Below are 18716 nucleotides of genomic sequence, written 5' to 3'. Positions count from 1 at the left end.
GTTATAAAAGGTTTTTAATAAAAAATGGAGAAGTTATTGATTTCTTCATTTTTATGGAACAATGTTATGAAAAATTTCCTGACTTCAAGGATCAAGATTTCATATTTTCTGTTGAAGCTTCTTATAAGAATTTTATTGCTAAAAATGGAAAAGTTTTTAGGAGTGTTCATCCTCCGGAAACCCAATTAGCAATAAGAATCAACAACGAAGAAGTTGTAGCAACTCCTTACAGGAAAAGCGACAACATTGAGGCTGTTGTTGAACAAAACAATTTTACAAATTTAACTCTCAGAACAATGGGAGATCAATTAAATAGAATTGAGAAAAATATTGATTTTGAAAAACAAGAAAAGGCTTCAAATGTTTCTAAAATTTCAGAAACTACTTTTGAAGAAAAGGTTTTATTCAAACCAATGAGTTCTGAAAACTTTGATTTCAAAATGGATCCTCAGAATTCTGAAATGGTTGATGAGATTATAAAAAGATTAAAAAATCTTGGAATTAAAGACAATGAATGTGCTCCTCTAGAGACACATGAGTCAGATTATAATTCTGACGCTTCTTATGATGAAGCAGAAAATTCTTCAAAAACAGAAGATAAGATCAATCTTCTGGAGAATATGTTCTTATCAGAACAAAAAAATAATGAAAATAAATTTCAAATAAATAAGCTTGCATCTTCCTACAAAAAGAAAATGGCTTATAATATTCCTGCAAAGCCCTATTATCATAGGCCTACACCTGTAGACCTTCAATTAGAACAACATGATGAATTCATGACTGTTCAATTTGATGGAAAATCCATTAATGAATGGAATATAGATGGCATGTCAGAATACCAAATACAAACGGTATTGCACTACATGACTATGTATGCAACTGCTTGTAAAGCACATGGTAATTCTGATCAAAATATTGCCAAAGCCTTAAGTCAAGGATTTACTGGTCAATTGAAAGGATGGTGGGATTTCTACCTTCCTGAAGAAGCCAAAATACATATTTCACAGGCTGTTAAAACAGAAGTTAGAGACAATCAGCCTGTACAAGTTACAGATTGTGTCAATACACTTCTGTATACAATAGCAAAACATTTTATTGGCACTACATCGTTGCTTATTGATAGATCTCAAGAGCAACTGATGAATTTAAAATGTCAGAACTTATCTCAGTTCAAATGGTATAAAGACGTATTCTTTTCAAAAGTCTTCACCAGACATGATAGTCAAAATGATTTTTGGAAAGAGAAGTTCTTATCAGGACTACCCCATTTCTTTGCGGAAAAAATACGCAATCGTATTAAGCAAAGACACAATGGAATTATTCCTTATTCCGAATACACTTATGGGGATTTATCCTCAGAAGTGGTTGCTGAAGGCATTAATTTATGCAATGAAATAAAACTGCATAGACAAATCCAAAAGGAGAAAGTCCTTGGCAAAAGAATTATAGGGGACTTTTGTGAGCAAATTGGCTTACCGCCTATTGGAACCTCTATCGAAAATAGAGGGAAAAGGACCAATAAGGTCTATGCCAAGCAGAAGTATTTTCCCAAACAGAAAAAGAAAAAAATTTTTAAAGAAAAGAAAAGGAAGTCTGAACCTGAGAATAATTCTCGGCAAAAGACTATCCCTGTCTGCTGGAAATGCCAGAAACCTGGCCACTACGCTAATAAGTGTAGAATGAAAAAGAAAATCAATAGCCTGAATATTGATGAAGGCCTTAAGAGGTCACTTGAAAAATTACTTCTTAATGAAGAAGGAAAAAATTTTAAAGTAGCCGCTATTGCAGAAGACAATCCTGAGGAAGAATCATCTTCAGAGGGATCTGTTGATCAAATAGAAGAATCTGAGGATGACTCTTGCGAAGGAAATTGTGATTACTACAAAGCCTTATGTCAGGCAAATGGTCTATTTCCTTTAACAAAAGAGGATAATTTCATCCTTGACCTTATTGATCAACTTTCTGATCCCATTGCTAAAAGACAAATGCTTCAAAAGTATTTGGAAGATTACAATGGAAAGAAAGGTGACAAAAGGTTAAAATTTGAAGAACCAGAGACTTATAGTCTAAAAGAAATTTTACAAAGAGCTAAGGCTTCAATTTCAAAAGAAGAAACTCCTGGAGAATCTTCTCGCATTAATGAATTACTGCATGAAGTCAAAGTCCTCAAAAGAGAAATTAATACTCTTAAATCTAGAGTAACTTCTCTTGAAATTAAAAAGGATAAATCTATTCTTTCTGAGTCTGATTCTGATCAAGATGAAGAAGAATGGAATTCCTTAAAGGAAAAATTAGATACTTTAACATCTGTTAAATCTTCAAAAGACGAAGGATCTTTGAAGGATGAATCTTTAACATATGTTAATATGTTAGACAGGGTTATTACCCATAAATGGCATATTAAAATAAAAATCATTGTTCATAGAGAATATACTCTCTCTGCAATTGCCATGGTAGACTCTGGAGCAGATTTAAACTGTATCAATGAAGGATTGATACCCTCCAGATATTTTTCAAAAACTACTGAAATTTTAAATGCTGCAGATGGTAGAAAAATGCTTGTAAATTACAAGCTACAAAATACTGCAGTTTGCAATAATGGAATTTGTTTAGAAATGCCATTTATAATGGTAAAGAATCTTTCTCATGATGTTATTTTGGGAAATCCTTTTCTTCACATGTTATATCCCATTAAAAGCATTAATGAGAAGGGTATAACAAGTTCCATTAATTCTCAAGAAATTACATTTAATTTCGTTACTGAACCTTGTTATCACGAGATTGATTTGTTACAAAAGAAAATTCAAAGAAAAGAAAATTTTCTTAACTCCTTATCCAAGGAGATCAGTTACATGAAAATTACTGAAAAAATCAAACATCCTTTAATTCAAAAGAAAATAAATGATCTTCATGATCTTATTGTCAAAACAATATGTTCTGATTTCCCCAATGCCTTCTGGGAAAGAAAGAAACATATTGTTAGTCTGCCTTATGAGCCAGACTTCAATGAAAGGCAAATTCCCACTAAGGCTAGACCTATTGCTATGGGACCTCGCCATTTGGAAATTTGCAAAAAAGAGATTGATGAGTTATTACTCAGAGGTTTAATTAGAAAATCATACAGCCCTTGGAGTTGTCCTGCATTTTATGTTGAAAATGCTGCTGAACTTGAAAGAGGTGTTCCTAGGCTTGTAATTAATTACAAACCTTTGAACAAAGCTCTTAGATGGATAAGGTATCCAATCCCTAATAAAAGGGACTTATTAAATCGGCTGTTTTCAGCCAAAGTTATGTCCAAATTTGATATGAAATCTGGGTTTTGGCAAATTCAGATCGATGAAAAGGATAGATACAAAACTGCATTCACAGTTCCATTTGGCCACTATGAGTGGAACGTGATGCCTTTTGGGCTTAAGAATGCCCCCTCAGAATTTCAAAATATAATGAATGACATTTTCAGTCCTTATACGTCATTCTGTATTGTTTATATCGATGATGTTTTAGTGTTTTCTGAGAATATAGATAAACACTTTAAACATCTTCAAGCATTTATTAATGCTGTCAAACATGCGGGTTTAGTTGTGTCAGCCAAGAAAATCAAATTATTTCAAACAGAAATAAGATTTCTTGGCCATACCATCAAAGAAGGGACTATTTTCCCTATTGATAGAGCTATTACTTTTGCGGATAAATTTCCAGATGAAATCAAAGAAAAAACTCAATTGCAAAGGTTTTTAGGAAGTCTTAATTATATTTCTGACTTCTATAAAAACTTAGCAATTGATGCTAAGCCTTTATTTAACAGGCTTAAGAAAAATCGTCCTGGTTGGACTAATGTTCATACAGAAGCAGTCCAAAAGATAAAATTAAAGATTAAGGAAATCCCTTGTCTTGCCATTGCTAATCCAGAAGCTTTTAAAATTGTTGAAACTGATGCTTCTGAATTAGGCTATGGTGGAATCCTTAAACAAAGGATTAATAACAAAGAAACCCTAGTAAGATTTACTTCTGGGATATGGCAAGGGCCAAGGAAAAATTATTCCACAATTAAAAAAGAAATCCTTTCTATAGTTCTGTGTATACAAAAATTCGAAAGTGATTTATTAAACCAAAAATTTTTGGTCAGGGTTGATTGCAAATCAGCCAAAGATGTTTTAGAAAAAGATGTTAAAAATTTAGCATCAAAACAAATTTTTGCCAGATGGCAAGGCATATTGTCTGTGTTTGATTTTGACATTGAGTTTATCAAAGGAAGTAGTAATTCACTACCTGATTTCTTGACTCGTGAATTTTTGCAGAATCATGAGCAAGAAGTCTGATAATGGAAAAGGGAAAGCTAAATTGGCAGTTTCTCCCTCAAACGCGAGTTCTCAGTCTTATAAGACTATGATTTGTAAAACAACGGAACAGCTTAAAGCTGAAGCCTTAAAGGCGACTCCTAAGGAGTTAAAATTAAGAGAAGATGCTTATTTAGCAGCAATTCAGTCTAATCAGACTAATGAATATATCTATCCATATATTCCTTACACTACTATATGGATAGCTCCTATTGAGCTAAAATACGCTCATCTTTCTCCAGTTGAAGCTTCATCCTTTTACCTTAGGGAATCAGCAGACCCATTCCTTTATCCTAAGGAATACAATTTTTACTGCGCAATCCTGCAAGTAACTCAATCAGTGGAATTTGATTCTGTCATAAGGTCAGGCGCAGAATGGGCTTATTCTAAAGCCTTTATTAAGAAAGTTGTTACCCCTGAAATTTGGCAGGGTGATTTATTCAAATATCATGAAATACCCAGAGCTGGAAGAAGAGAATTGGATAAATATTGGTTTAACTACTTCGACTACATTAAAGCCTGGGAAGGAGCCTTCTGTTATGAGAATAGACTAAAGAAACACAGTTGGTTCCTCCAATTTCGTGATTTCAACACCACTAATCTTCCACAGTGGTTCATCAAATGGTTTTACACTTGGGGATCACACCCTATAATTTTCCCTGACAAAGTTAGAAATATATTTGATGATTTTATTAAATCTAACCCATCATTAAAAAATCCCGAGCTTATCTTTGCAGCTTATTATCAGGTTCCATGGATAGCTAGATGGGACGTTGTTATTGCAAATTGTCCTATTAAAAAAATTGAGATAACAGTCTCTCATATCCCTTATTTGGGAAGAAGAATTCTTATTAAATGGTGGGATAAATTTGAATTCTTTAAGGATTCGATATTTTCTGAAAAAGGAATTATTTCATTTGAACCAGCACCTCCACCAAAAGCTCCTAAAAAGGATGTCTCAGATCTTCTTAAGGAACTGCTCGCTTCATCCTCAAAGTCAGACCTAAAGAAGCAGTTGAGAGAAATTTTAAACAACTCATCTGATGAAGATGATGACACTGAAGATGATGACTCTATGCAAGATTCCCAGGACCCATTTGCATAAAAGTCTAAATCTCAATTATGATCGCTTTTATTAAAGCCAAGCATTTTGTAAAAGGAAGGATATTATTATATCCACCACAATTATTCGCACTTTAAGTTGTCGGTTATTTTACTTTCCTTCAATACTACAATCATCAGAAAAAGGTACAAATAAAATTATCAGGCTTATAATCTTTAAGGCAAAAATTTAAAGGTCTAAATTATATCTATTATTTTGATATCCTGTGTTTAGAGTACATAACATGGACACTATCCATAAAAGACTTTTTTTGTGTTGCAAGTATCCATAAAAGACTTAACCTAAAAAAATGTTTTATGGTCCTAAGTCCTAACACTGTTTATTGCAAAATCACATACCAGACAAGATTTCGAACAATATACAAGCATCTCATAAGCAAATTCGACACTAGCATCTTAGATGAGAGCCCGGCATGGTTATCCATCTACCAACCATGACAGAAAAAGTTAAAAGTTTAATGCATTCAAGATCAAAACTTTCATTAGAATAAACATTGCTAAAATAAGAAAGATATTTATGCCTTTAGGAGAAGATTTTGAATTTCAGAAACATTTATTGGGCCTTCCCTTCTATGATCCCACAAACCCAATCTTTAAAATCTCGAATATCTCTTAACTTCTTATTAGGCTGGAGCATTTATACTTCTCCGTCAAATTGAGCCTATCTTCAAGAGTTCAGGATTATAAGAACTTCTAAGGATACGTCCGGCAGTGAACACACCTTAAACGCATTCTATTTCTAGATTTTTCCTTGGAATCAATGTTACTAAAATCGAAACCAAAGGATTTCTTTTTTTGTCCCGCATACAAAGTCATCGACCATATCTTTAAATTCTAAAAATATTTCTTATCAATTTATAAGCTAGAACGTTAATAATTCTTCCCCAAGTAAGCCTATAAAGGTGAACCAACATTGGTTCCTTTAAATATTATTTTTATTGTGATACTATGTTAGCGAGTCTTGACTATATTATTATATGGGTTCAAACTATACCATAAAACTATAAGATTTCCGTTAATTTAAAGTATTGTAGAAGATTCAACTAGCTGGTAAATGAGAATAGTTTAAAATGTAAAATAATTATTGACCACAATCGCAACATTAAATATAGAATATTTCCTTACCAGATTTCTCAAAGTCTTCACAATTCCTCGCAAAACCAGAGCAAAAGACTTCAAATCCCACACTATAAATAAATGAAACAAATGTATAGTTTCATCACAAGGTCTGAAACATTTTCTTCAATTTTGTATTCAATTGTCAGAGCACACGGTACAAGTTACTTTCTCTCATATCTTTTCATTTATCTTCTTTGGTTCACACAACTAGTAAGGGACCTCTTGGCTAATTCAGCGGTCAACAACCATGTTGAATCAAGGAGTTTCCTTGGTCAATCAGTCGAATCAGATCACTGAAAACTTGGACGCCTAAAGGTTGAAAAGACAAGAGGACCTTATGTTGGTCCAAAACTATTTGGTAATTCCAATTTGTTTGTTCTTCTATTTTCAAACAACAATATGTATATAAATATACATACTATTATTATGTTCTTCTACGTGTTCCTCTTGTAAGAAAGTTTATTCAATATAAAGTTATATTTTGCAGAAGTACATTATCTATCATTATGACTTACACTCTCATGATTATCCTTCGTGGATGTGTTTGGAGAACTCGACTTCCCTTGCGAGTGATGGAAATTGCTTGGCCTCCAACAAAGTAAACTCATCTTTCTTTTTCTAATATTGTGCATTAATTAGTAAATTGGCTAGATGTAAAATGCCTATTAACTAAATCGTCATATTCAAAACAACAAACCAAATCGGTAATGGTGCATAGTGTTGGACGGAATATTATCAGAGCATTTGTACCACCTAGAAAGTATTGATTCTCTATTCCGATATGTTCTTCTGTTTCTTTTAAATTTTTTTTTGGGTGATTGGGGCCTATCTATTTTCAGTTCTAGATCTCTTCATCTATAACTAGTACAAGTTAACCCTAGTTGGTTCCTATAGTCGAAGGATCAATAATTCGATTTCCTAACATTGAGATTGTTTTTTATGTTGATTCAGGCTTACATGACCTGACATGTCAAACTGTAGCTGACATGATAAGAGGGAAAACACCAGCTCAAATTTGTTCGATATCGACATCGAGAACGACTTCACTCCAGAAGAAGAATAAGCGGTTGAGAGGAAGAGCCAGTGGGTTTTTCAGTGTTTGAAAGTCAAAAACCCACCAGATCTGGTACTTGAAAAATAAAGAACAATCTTTCTGCTATATTATACCGACAATATATTCATCGCAGAGTATCGGCTAGGGTAGGAATTTCTTTTGATTAATTGTTTGTATACTTTTTTGGTAACCGTATGGTTCTGAAATCACAAATACTTGCTCCCTTTGTTGTTGCTCTATATAAATGAAGTTTGTTGGGATATTCTGATTTTTCTTTTGTTTTTATTGTTGTGGGGATTGTGGTCTAAGGACTTGTTTGCTATGTATATTTGTATTCAGAACTGATTCCATTGTTGAAGTCCCACTAGGGCCGAGTTGTTGGAGCTGATGGCTTAATAAAGGAACTTTATTTCCCGAAAACTCTATATCAACCGAATATAATGAAACAAACTGAGTTTCTGAACTACCAATAGTCATTTATGGCTGCCAAATCTTTCTTTATTTTCGTAATTTTCATCCTTTGGATCCCGTCAAAGTAAATTTTGAAAAAAAGGTAAAGGGATGATTAGACATGTTATAATTAGTCTTGGGACTCCAAAATATTGTGGCTTAAAAAAAGATTCAGCAGGGGTATTTTAGGTATGTAAAGTGTAGGATTACGTATGTATCTAATACACTATCTAGTGTTTATTGCGGAATCTCAAACATCTATATGTTAACACTAGACATCCAAGATCGATATTTACATGACTAATCAATGAACTAGAATGGAAAGAAGACAACAAGTAAGGTTACACAATTTATTTAAAGCCAACAGAAAAGAGTCACGGAACACATGAACTTTTAGAAGGAACCCTAACGCTTCAACGGTGGACAAGAGGTGAGATGAAGGCAGTGTGTGAGTGTAGCAGACAAAATTAGGTATCCACTACATTTTTCGTAATGAAGAACAATAGATTAGTTTAGCAAGTTATAACAAATTTAGCCTAGAACATAGTTATAACAAGGTTAATATAACTATTTAATCTTATTCAAGAAACACGATATTCGGCAAAAAATCATAATTGACAAAAAAATGGTACATATACTTGGTTCAAGCATACCATATATGAAAGCTGATAAGAGATATGCACGATACAGTACCTCTGTCTCATAACACTGCAAAAAGAACTTGAGTCAAAATGCTAACTTGTACCATTTGAAAGAATACAATGAAGTAACATCATGACAAACAATAAACTGAATCTTATTACTTATTATACTACTTAGCAATTAATAGCAACATAAACTAATACAATGATACCACTTGTTTAAAAAAACTAATACAGGTAAATGTGGGACTCAAGTTAAATATATCTCCAAGATACAGATACACTAGAATTAGAATTATTTCTATATTTATGTTATTTATTTCCAACAGTTGTGTTACTCTTCTATTATATATAAACCTGGAGGTATATGGTTTTCCTCAACCAAAACCAAAATCTCAGAGCTACAAAAATCTAAAGAGTATAGTTTGGATCCTATTCTGCTTCCGCTTAACCGGCAGCGGTAGCCGCTTCAATGACTACCGTCCGCCGGAATATATATTTTTTCTCCTTTATTTTCTCTTTCAGTTTTTTTATTAATTTTGTTCATACTTCTAAATAAATTTAGTCAAGTTTTACTGTCAAAATTTTTTAAAATAAGGTATCATTGGTGGAGATTCTAGTTATCAATATTATCAGCTAGGGGTTTGGGAGGCTTTTGTTATCGATGATGGACAAACTATTCATAATGTGAATGGGATCTTCAATCTTAATGAGTTTTGTGCATGGATTTAAATTGGTGTTCGAGAAAGTTTACAGTTAATTCATTATTGGTGCAAGAATAGTAAGAAAAAAAAAAGTGGTAGTTTTGGTTTTTTTTTCGCCGATCGATAATATCGGCCGTCGTAGTCTGTCGTCATTTAGGGGCAAGGTTGTTGCCTCCTCGTCAGTGCTTTTTGTCAGTTTGTCTTTACAAGGAAGATGTCTCGTGTTGTTGTCATGAGTCTCTGAACCCAGAGTGGTTATGCTCACTAAGTGCAACTTTTTTCGTTGTTACTATGTCGTGTTTGTTCATTATTACTGCCGTAATATTTCTACAGATCTACACCAAAAATAAAAGATTCTTCGTCAACCAATTCCATGATTGTCTTTTAACGAAAGAATGTGCCAAAGAATCTTCTTATGAGGTTATTTCCAAAATTGAGCTTTCAGTTTGATCCTCGTTCAATCTGCGCGAGGGTCATAAGGGTAAATGCGGGACTCAAGTTAAATATCCCTACCAAGATACAAATCAAGGGAAATATTATCATATATATCTCCAAGATACAGATACACTAGAACTAGGATTATTTCTATATTTATGTTATCTATTTCCAACCGTTGTATTACTCTTCTATTATATATAAACCCGAAGGTATATGGTTTTCCTCAACCAAAACCTAAATCTTTCATAGACAAAAAAAATAGGTCGATTAACTCTAGTTTTGACTCAATAACTGACAAGAATAACCCACGATGATATGAAAGAACACGACGAAGTAGAGAGGCAAATAGTAGAAACTACTTAACAAATCGTTCAAAATGTAGGGAGCAGTGGCGTAATGTGTATCATCAAGAGGACTTACATGGCCTCTAAACCATCATCCACAATGAAGTAGAATTAACTTATCACATGTTCTTTTTAAATTTCTCATTGGATCGTAAATAACCTGCACCAAGGAACTCGACGCTACAAATCCCATGCATTTGTCTATGCAAGTGATCTTTAATTACTACAATATCGGAAAAAGGATACAAATAAAAGTTATCGGGATTAAATATTTAATGCAGAAACTTTACAACTCTGAATTATATCAGTTATTTAGGAATCCTATGTTTAGAGTAGGAAAACATCTACATGAAGTTTTATAGATGACACTTCAAACCTTAAACGACATTCTATCTTACCCTTTACATAACATGGACGCTATACGTTTGTACAGATTACAATTTACAAGCATTTACATTATATTTTCACTTTTATATTAGGTTTCCTTTTCGCCTGCAATTTTAAGTATCTGGTCAACAATGGTCGCATTATCCGTAAAAGACTTAACTTGAAATCAAGATTTAGAAAAATATCCGAGATGAGCATCTCATAAGAGAATTCGGCACGAGTATCTCAAATAAGAAGCCAACACGCATACCAGTCTACGAGTTTAATGCATTCAAGTTCAAAATATTCATTAGAATAAATATTGCTAAAATAAGAAAAATATTTATATCTTTAGAAGAAGATTTTGAATTACAAAACATTTATGATTTGTTTAGAGGCTAAGGAAGTAGCAAAATGTATTTGATTAGTTATGCGATATTTTGTATTTTATATCTTTAGAAGAAGATTTTGAATTACAAAATATTCATTAGAATAAATATTTATACGTGTCACCAAGTTGAGCCAATCTTCAAGAGTAAGTCACTGTTAGAGTGTTAGACACGTGATAATTTTATAGGATTATAAGAACGAGTCGTGACTCACTGAGCTCAACCACATTCAACAGTTAATAAATTGAAGTAAATGATCCAAAGATATATCTGTTAAAGTGTCTAAGAACTAATATCCCAATATGGCGTAACTAATCAAATACATTTTGCTACTTCCTTAGCCTCTAAACAAATCATAAAGAATGTAGTAGAACTAACCTAATTCATGTTCTTAAATAGTTCGCCCAAACAACTTAACGCTACAACTCCCATAGATCTGTATATGCAAGTTATGCTTGATTAGTACAAAATTCATGAGATAACAATAAAGATTAAAATTACCGGGCTTATAATCTTTAAAGAAAGAACTTCACAGATTTCATTTATATTAATTTTTTTGAAATCCTTTGTTTAGAGTATTTTAGCTCATAGTTCCCAAATGAAAACATATTGCAGTACAAAGATCTACATGAAGTTTTAACGATGACACTTCAAATCTTAAACGTCATGAAGTTTAAAAATTTAAAATAATTATTGTTCACAAGCCCAACATTTTAATTTAGAATATTTTCTTGCCGTGTTTGCTCGAAGCCTTCACAATTCCTCGCAAACCAAAGGATAAGACTTCCCATCTCACCTATAAATAAACGAAAAACAGTGTTTCATACATCATAAGATATGCTAATACTTTCGTTCATTTTTTTTCATTTTTGTGGAGTCCTACATATTAAAAGATGATAGGACCTTCCCTTGGTTCAAATCTATTTGGTAATTAAGACTTGTTTGTTCTTTTACTTTTCAAACAAAAATGCGTATATATACCATTATTTTGTTCTTTTAGTTGTTCATCTGGTAGGAATTTATTCAATATAAAGTTCTACTTCTCATGGGATATTATCTATAATTATGACTTTCTCTCTCATGTTTATCCTCTCGTGCACTGGTTTGGAGAACTGGAATTCCCTTGCTGGTGTTGGAGATTGTTTGACTGTCTAACTGGTAAACTTATGATTTTTGTTTGCTATTTTTTCAGTCGGTAATATCAGACTAGTTGTAAAATGCATATTGACTAAATTGGTTGGAATTACTTTTGAGTGACTTAGATACGTTGGGGCAGGAAGACCCTTTTCCAGCTCTAGATAATCTCTTCGTCTCCTTCAACTAGTACAAGTTTACCCTCGATGGTTCTCTTTTAGTGACGGGATCGCTATTTTGGTATCCTAACATTGAGTTTGTTTTTGATGTTGATTTAGGACAAGGATGAAAAGCTGGTTCTTTCACGATGGGCCAGGGTGGGGAAGCTGTTGAACTCGACCCCCAAACTAGCGCAAGGGCTAAATTTTTTTACGGGATCCGAGTTGCATTTGTGTTGAAAAACTACTACTAAGAGCCATGTCTGGGAATATATTACTCACCTTCACAAGTCGACCATCGACAACGATTTGTAACACCTGTGCGAACATGTAAAAGATCATTGACGAAGTTACATTCAGGAGCTTCATTTCTCACGGTTGGAGACAAAACAAAAGTTATTACCTTGAGAACTAGCTCAATTGGGCCGTACGTGGATAATTATACCAATTATCAATATATGGCATTATAGACAAAAAAAAGGTAGATCAACGCTTATTTTGACTCAATAAATGACAAGATTAACACACAATAATAAGACAGAAAACAATGAAGTATAGTTGTTGTAGCACGATTATGAAAGAACACGATAAAGTAGAGAGTCAAATAGTAGAAACTACTTAACCTAATTCATGTGATTCTTTTTAAATTTCGCATTCAATCTTAAATTTTCTGAACCAAACTACTTAATGCTACAAAATCCATCGATTTGTCTATGCAAGTTATTCTTCAATATTACAATCATAAGAAAAAGGTACAAATAAAATTATCGGGCTAAATATGTTTAAGGCAAATAGTTAAAGCTCTAAATTATATCAGCTATTTTGGTGTTCTGTGCTTAGAGTACTTCAACTCAAACTTACGAATATGAAAACATCTTCATGAAGTTTTATTGATGACGCTTTAAATTTTAAACGTCATTATATCTTACACTTTACTTAACATGGACACTATCCATGAAAGACTTTTTCTTTTGTTGCAACTTGCAAGTATCCATAACGACTTAACCTAAAGAAATGTTTTATGATCCTAAGTCGATTACCAGTACAGACAAGATGAACATACAAAATCACGTATCGGACAAGATTTACAACAATATACAAGCATCTCATAAGCAAATTCGACACGAGAATCTCATAAGCAAATTCCACACGAGCATCTCAGATGAGAGCCTGACAAGAAAACCCATCTACGAACCACGACGAAAAGGTTGGAAATTTAATGCATTCAAGATCAAAACTTTCATTAAAATAAGGGTTATTTCCCAAATAGCCCCTAACTTTGTGACCGGTTTTCTGCCTAGCCCCTTACTTTATCAAAAATACCCAGATCTCTTTTTCAGATTCCGTTATAACACCGTTAACTAGTCATCATTTCTCTCTCTTCCATCTCATCACCTCTCTCTGCCACCTCATCTTCTCGCCACCTCATCATCTTCACCGGCCATCGCAAACCGGCCGGCGACCTTCAAAAAAAAATTTCTCTCTCTCTTTCTCAAAATTTATCTTTTTTCTTTCCTCTCTCTCTAGAACAGATCTAGAGAGAGGAATCACGAACAAACAAGATTTGTTCGTGTTCTTCACGAACAGACCAAGTTCTATTCGTGATTCCTCTCTCTCTCTTTAGATCTGTTCTAGAGAGATAGAAAGAGGAAAGAAAAAAAAATATTTGAGAAAGAGAGAGGAGAGAGAATATAATTTTTTTTTTTGAAGGTCGCCGGCTGTAAAATTGGTCGGCCGACGACCTTCGCCGGTGAAGATGATGAGGTGGCAGAGAGAGGTAATGAGATGGAAGAGAGAGAAATGATGACTAGTTAACGGTGTTATAACGGAATCTGAAAAAGGGGGTCATCTGGATATTTTTGATAAAGTTGGGGGCTAACCAAGAAACCGGTCACAAAGTTGGGAGCTATTTGGGAAATAACACTTAAAATAAATATTGCTAAAATAAGAAAGATATTTATGTCTTTAGAAGAAGATTTTGAATTTCATAACATTTATTGGGCCTTCCCTTATATAATCCCACAAACCCGATCTTTAAAATTTGGAATATCTCTTAACTTCTTAAAATTTGGAATATTTATGTCTTTAGAAGAAGATTTTGAATTTCATAACATTTATTGGGCCTTCCCTTATATAATCCCACAAACCCAATCTTTAAAATTTGGAATATCTCTTAACTTCTTATTAGGCTAGAGCATTTATTCTTCTTCATTCAAGTTTAGCCTATCTTCAAGAGTTTAGGATTATAAGAACCTTAATAATTCTAGACTTAAATGCATTCAAATTCTAGACTTTCTCTTGGAATCAATGTTCCTAAAATGAAACATGACATATACATATGAAAGATCTCGAAACCAAAGGATTTCTTTTTGTCCCGTATACAAAATTACCGACCATATCTTTGAATTCTAACAATATTCCTTACCAATTTAAAGGCTGGCACTTTAATTATTCTTCACTAAGTAAGCTTATAAAGGTGAACCGGCAGTGACTCCTATAAGTATAATATTTATTTGGGTTTTTTGAGCTTACCCCCTCACAATTAATTGGTAATTGAGTTTACCCCCTTTAGTAATTGGTAATTGAGCTTACCCCCTTGAATTTAGATTTTTTGTCAAAACTACTAAGGATATGTTTGATTTGTGATAATAAAATCAGAAAGTAAATGATATATAAACAAAATCAATCTTTACTAATCATATTCCTGGCCAAATCAAACAATAAAATGAGGTAGAATCCCTAATATGAATCGTATTGAAGAATAGTCGTTCTTGGTAGTGACAATTATTTCACGTACGCCAAACATAATCTTTGTGTTTTTGTCACTAATAGTAAGTCTAAGGGGGTAAGCTCAATTACTCATTATTGAGGGTGGTAAACTCAATTACCAATTAGTGACGAGGGGGTAAGCCCAAAAAACCCTATTTATTTTTATACTATGTTACCGAGTATTGACTATGTTGTTAAATTGGTCCAAACATTACCATAAAACTGTAAAATTTCCATTAACTAAAAATATTCTTTCTAGAATATTTTAAAATGTAAACCAATTATTGACCACAATCCCAACATTAAATTTTTAATATTTCCTTACTAGTTTTCTCAAAGTCTTTAGAATTTCTCGCAAAACCAGAGCAAAAGACTTCAAATCCCACCATATAAATAAAGGCCGCGGCTTTGGGGAATAAAGAAAATTCTCCGGGGAATAAAGACTTTTCTTAAAACTAGTCAAACAAGATTGACTTTTATGTTTTTTTTTTATTACTAAGGGACTTCTAATTTTTGGGAGTTCTCCTCCATCTCATCACCTCTCTCTACCACCTCATCGCCATCTCATCATCTTCTCCGGCGAAGGTCGCCGGCCGGCTAATTTTCCGGCCAGCGACCTTCAAACATAAAAAAAAAAAATAAAAAAAATTCATTTAATTTTTTTTTATCTCTCCTCTGTCTCCAAATTTTTTTTTTTCCTTTCCTCTCTCTCTCTAGAACAGATCTAGAGAGGGAGTAGATCTCCATCTACACGAACAGACCTGCCAGGTCTGTTCCTGTAGATGGAGATCTACTCTCTCTCTCTCTAGATCTGTTCTAGAGAGAGAGAGAGGAAAAGAAAAAAAATGGAGAGAGAGAGTGGAGAAGAGAGAGAAAAAAAATTTAATTTAATTTTTTTTTTTTATGTTTTAAGGTCGCCGGCCGGAAAATTGGCCGGCCGGCGACCTTCGCCAGAGAAGATGATGAGATGGCGATGAGGTGGTAGAGAGAGGTGATGAGATAGAGGAGAACCCCCAAAAAAATGTATTTTGTGTTCCCATAAAAATTTATTCCCCGGAGAATTTTCAAAATAATCTGGATTCCCTCGAGAATTTATTCCCCGGAGAATTTTCTTTATTCCCCAAAACCGCGACCTAAATAAATGAAGCCAATGTATAGTTAAGCACAAAGTCTGCAACATTTTCTTCAACTTTGTATTCAATTGTCAGAGTACTTGGTACAACTACTTACATTCTCTCATATCTTTTCATTTCTCTTCTTTGGTTCACACAACTAGTAGGGAACACTTGGCTAATCCGGTGATCAACAATCATGTCCAATCAGGGAGTTTCCTTGGTCAATTAGGTGAATAGGCTCGTTGAAAACTTGGACGGCTAAAGGTTGAAAAGACAATTCGACCTTATGTCCGTCCAAAACTATTTGGTAATATTCAAATTTGTTTCTTCTTCTACTTTTCAAACAACAATATGTATATAAATATACATATACTATCATTTTGTTCTTGTGCGTGTTCCTCTTGTAAGAAAGTTTATTCAATATAAAGTTCTATTTTGCAGGAATACATTGTCTATCATTATGACTTTCACTCTCATGTTTGTCCTTCGTCGATGCGTTCGGGGAACACGACTTCCCTTGCAAGTGATGGAAACTGTTTGGCCTCCAACAAAGTAAACTCATCTTTCTTTTTCTAATATTTTTCATTAGTAAATTGAACTAGATGTAAAATGCCTATTAACTAAATCGTCATATTCTAAACAACAAACCAAATCGGTGATGCTGTATAGTGTTGGACGGAATATTATCAACATTTGTAACACTCAGATCGGAGTATCTCTTTGTATTAATTCTCTATTCCGATATGTTCTTTCGTTTCTTTTAATATTCTTTTTGGGTAATCTCTTGGGGCCTACCTATTTTCAGTTCTAGATTTCTTCATCTTTTTCATCTATAACTAGTACAAGTTAACCCTAGATGGTCCCTCTAATCAGAGGATTTATAATTCGATTTCCTAACATTGAGATTGCTTTTGATGTTGTTTTAGGGCTTACATGACCTGACATGTCAAACTGTAGCTGACATGATAAGAGGAAAAACACCAGCTCAGCTTCGTTCGATATTCGACATCAAGAATGACTTCACTCCGGAAGAAGAAGAAGCGGTTGAGAGGGAGAGCCAGTGGGCTTTCCAGTGATTGAAAGTCAGAAACTCACCAGATCTGGTACTTGAAAAATAAAGAACAATCTCTCAGCTATATGATACTGACAATATATTCATCGTAGAGTATCGGCTAGAGTAGGAGTTTCTTTTGATAAACTGTCCTTTTTTGGTTACCGTATGGCTCTGAAATCGCAAATACTTGCTCCCTTTCTTGTTGCTCTATATAAATGAAGTTTGTTGGGATATTCTAATTTTGCTTGTGTTTTATTGTTATGGGGATTGTGGTCTAAAGAATTTTTTTGCTATCTACATCTGTATTGACAACTGATTGTCCCACTAGGACTGATAGAGTGATAGGTAAGCTGTTGGAGCTGATGGTTTAATAAAGGAGCTTTATTTTCTGAAAACTCTATATATCAGCCGAATACAACGAAATAAACTGAGTTTCTAAACAAAAATAGTCATTTGTGGCTGCCAAATCTTTCTTTATTTTCATAATTTTCATCATTTGGATCCCACCAAAGTACATTTTGAAAATTGAAAAAAGTAAAGGGATGATTAGACATGTTATAATTAGTCTTGGGACTCCAAAATAATGTGGCTTACAAAAAGATTCTGCTGGGGTATTTTACGTATGAAAAGCCAGCTCACTAACGTCTGACTGGAACATGAAAAATAGGGTTGAATTAGAAGTTGGTCATCTTTAAGGGGTCATTTCGGTGACTTGGTCATCTTTAGGGGCCAAAATAGAATTAACCATATTGAATATAAGTGCAATCTTCTCAATAGTTACTGAATATAACCTATAATAGTTGCCTGTTCACATTACTCAATGAATATCATGTAGAATTTGAGTAAAATGATTCACGATATATCAATTATGTTGTCCAAGAACTAATATCGCCTAACTAATCAAAAACATTTTTACTACTGTTTTAGCCGCTAAGCCAATCATAAAGACTATAGTAGAACAAACCTAATTCATGTTCTTTTTAATTTGTTCATTTTATCTTAAATAGTCCGCGCCAAACAACTTAACGCTGAAAATCCCATAGATTTGTCCTTGATTACTACAATATTCATCAGATAGCAGTAAAGGTTTGTCGGGCTTATAAGCTTCACAGATCTGATCATCTCAATTATATCAAGTACTTTGAAATCCTGTGTTTACATTATTTTAGCTCATACCGGAAAGGTAACATATTAGTACAAATATCTACATGAAGTTTAACGATGACACTTCACATCTTAAACGTAATTCTATCTTACCCTCGACTTAACATAGACATTACACATCTGCATGGGTTACAAACGTTTACTAGTATATTCTCATTTTATTGGGTTTCCTATTTTTCACCTGCAATTGTAACTATTTGATTAACAATTGTCACATTATATGGTGAAAGTCCTAACACTATTGATTGCAAGTACACACAAGATGCAGAAACAAAATCATGTATCGGACAAGACTCGGAAGAGTATCCAAGACGAGCATATTATACGAAAATCTGACAAGATTATCTATGTACCCACT

This window comes from Eschscholzia californica, unplaced genomic scaffold (genome assembly GCF_041429995.1).
Source record: "Eschscholzia californica isolate CP2 unplaced genomic scaffold, dmEscCali1.0.p SCAF_1, whole genome shotgun sequence".
NCBI classification, from domain to species: domain Eukaryota; kingdom Viridiplantae; phylum Streptophyta; class Magnoliopsida; order Ranunculales; family Papaveraceae; genus Eschscholzia; species Eschscholzia californica.
Note: the sequence above shows the minus strand (reverse complement) of the source record.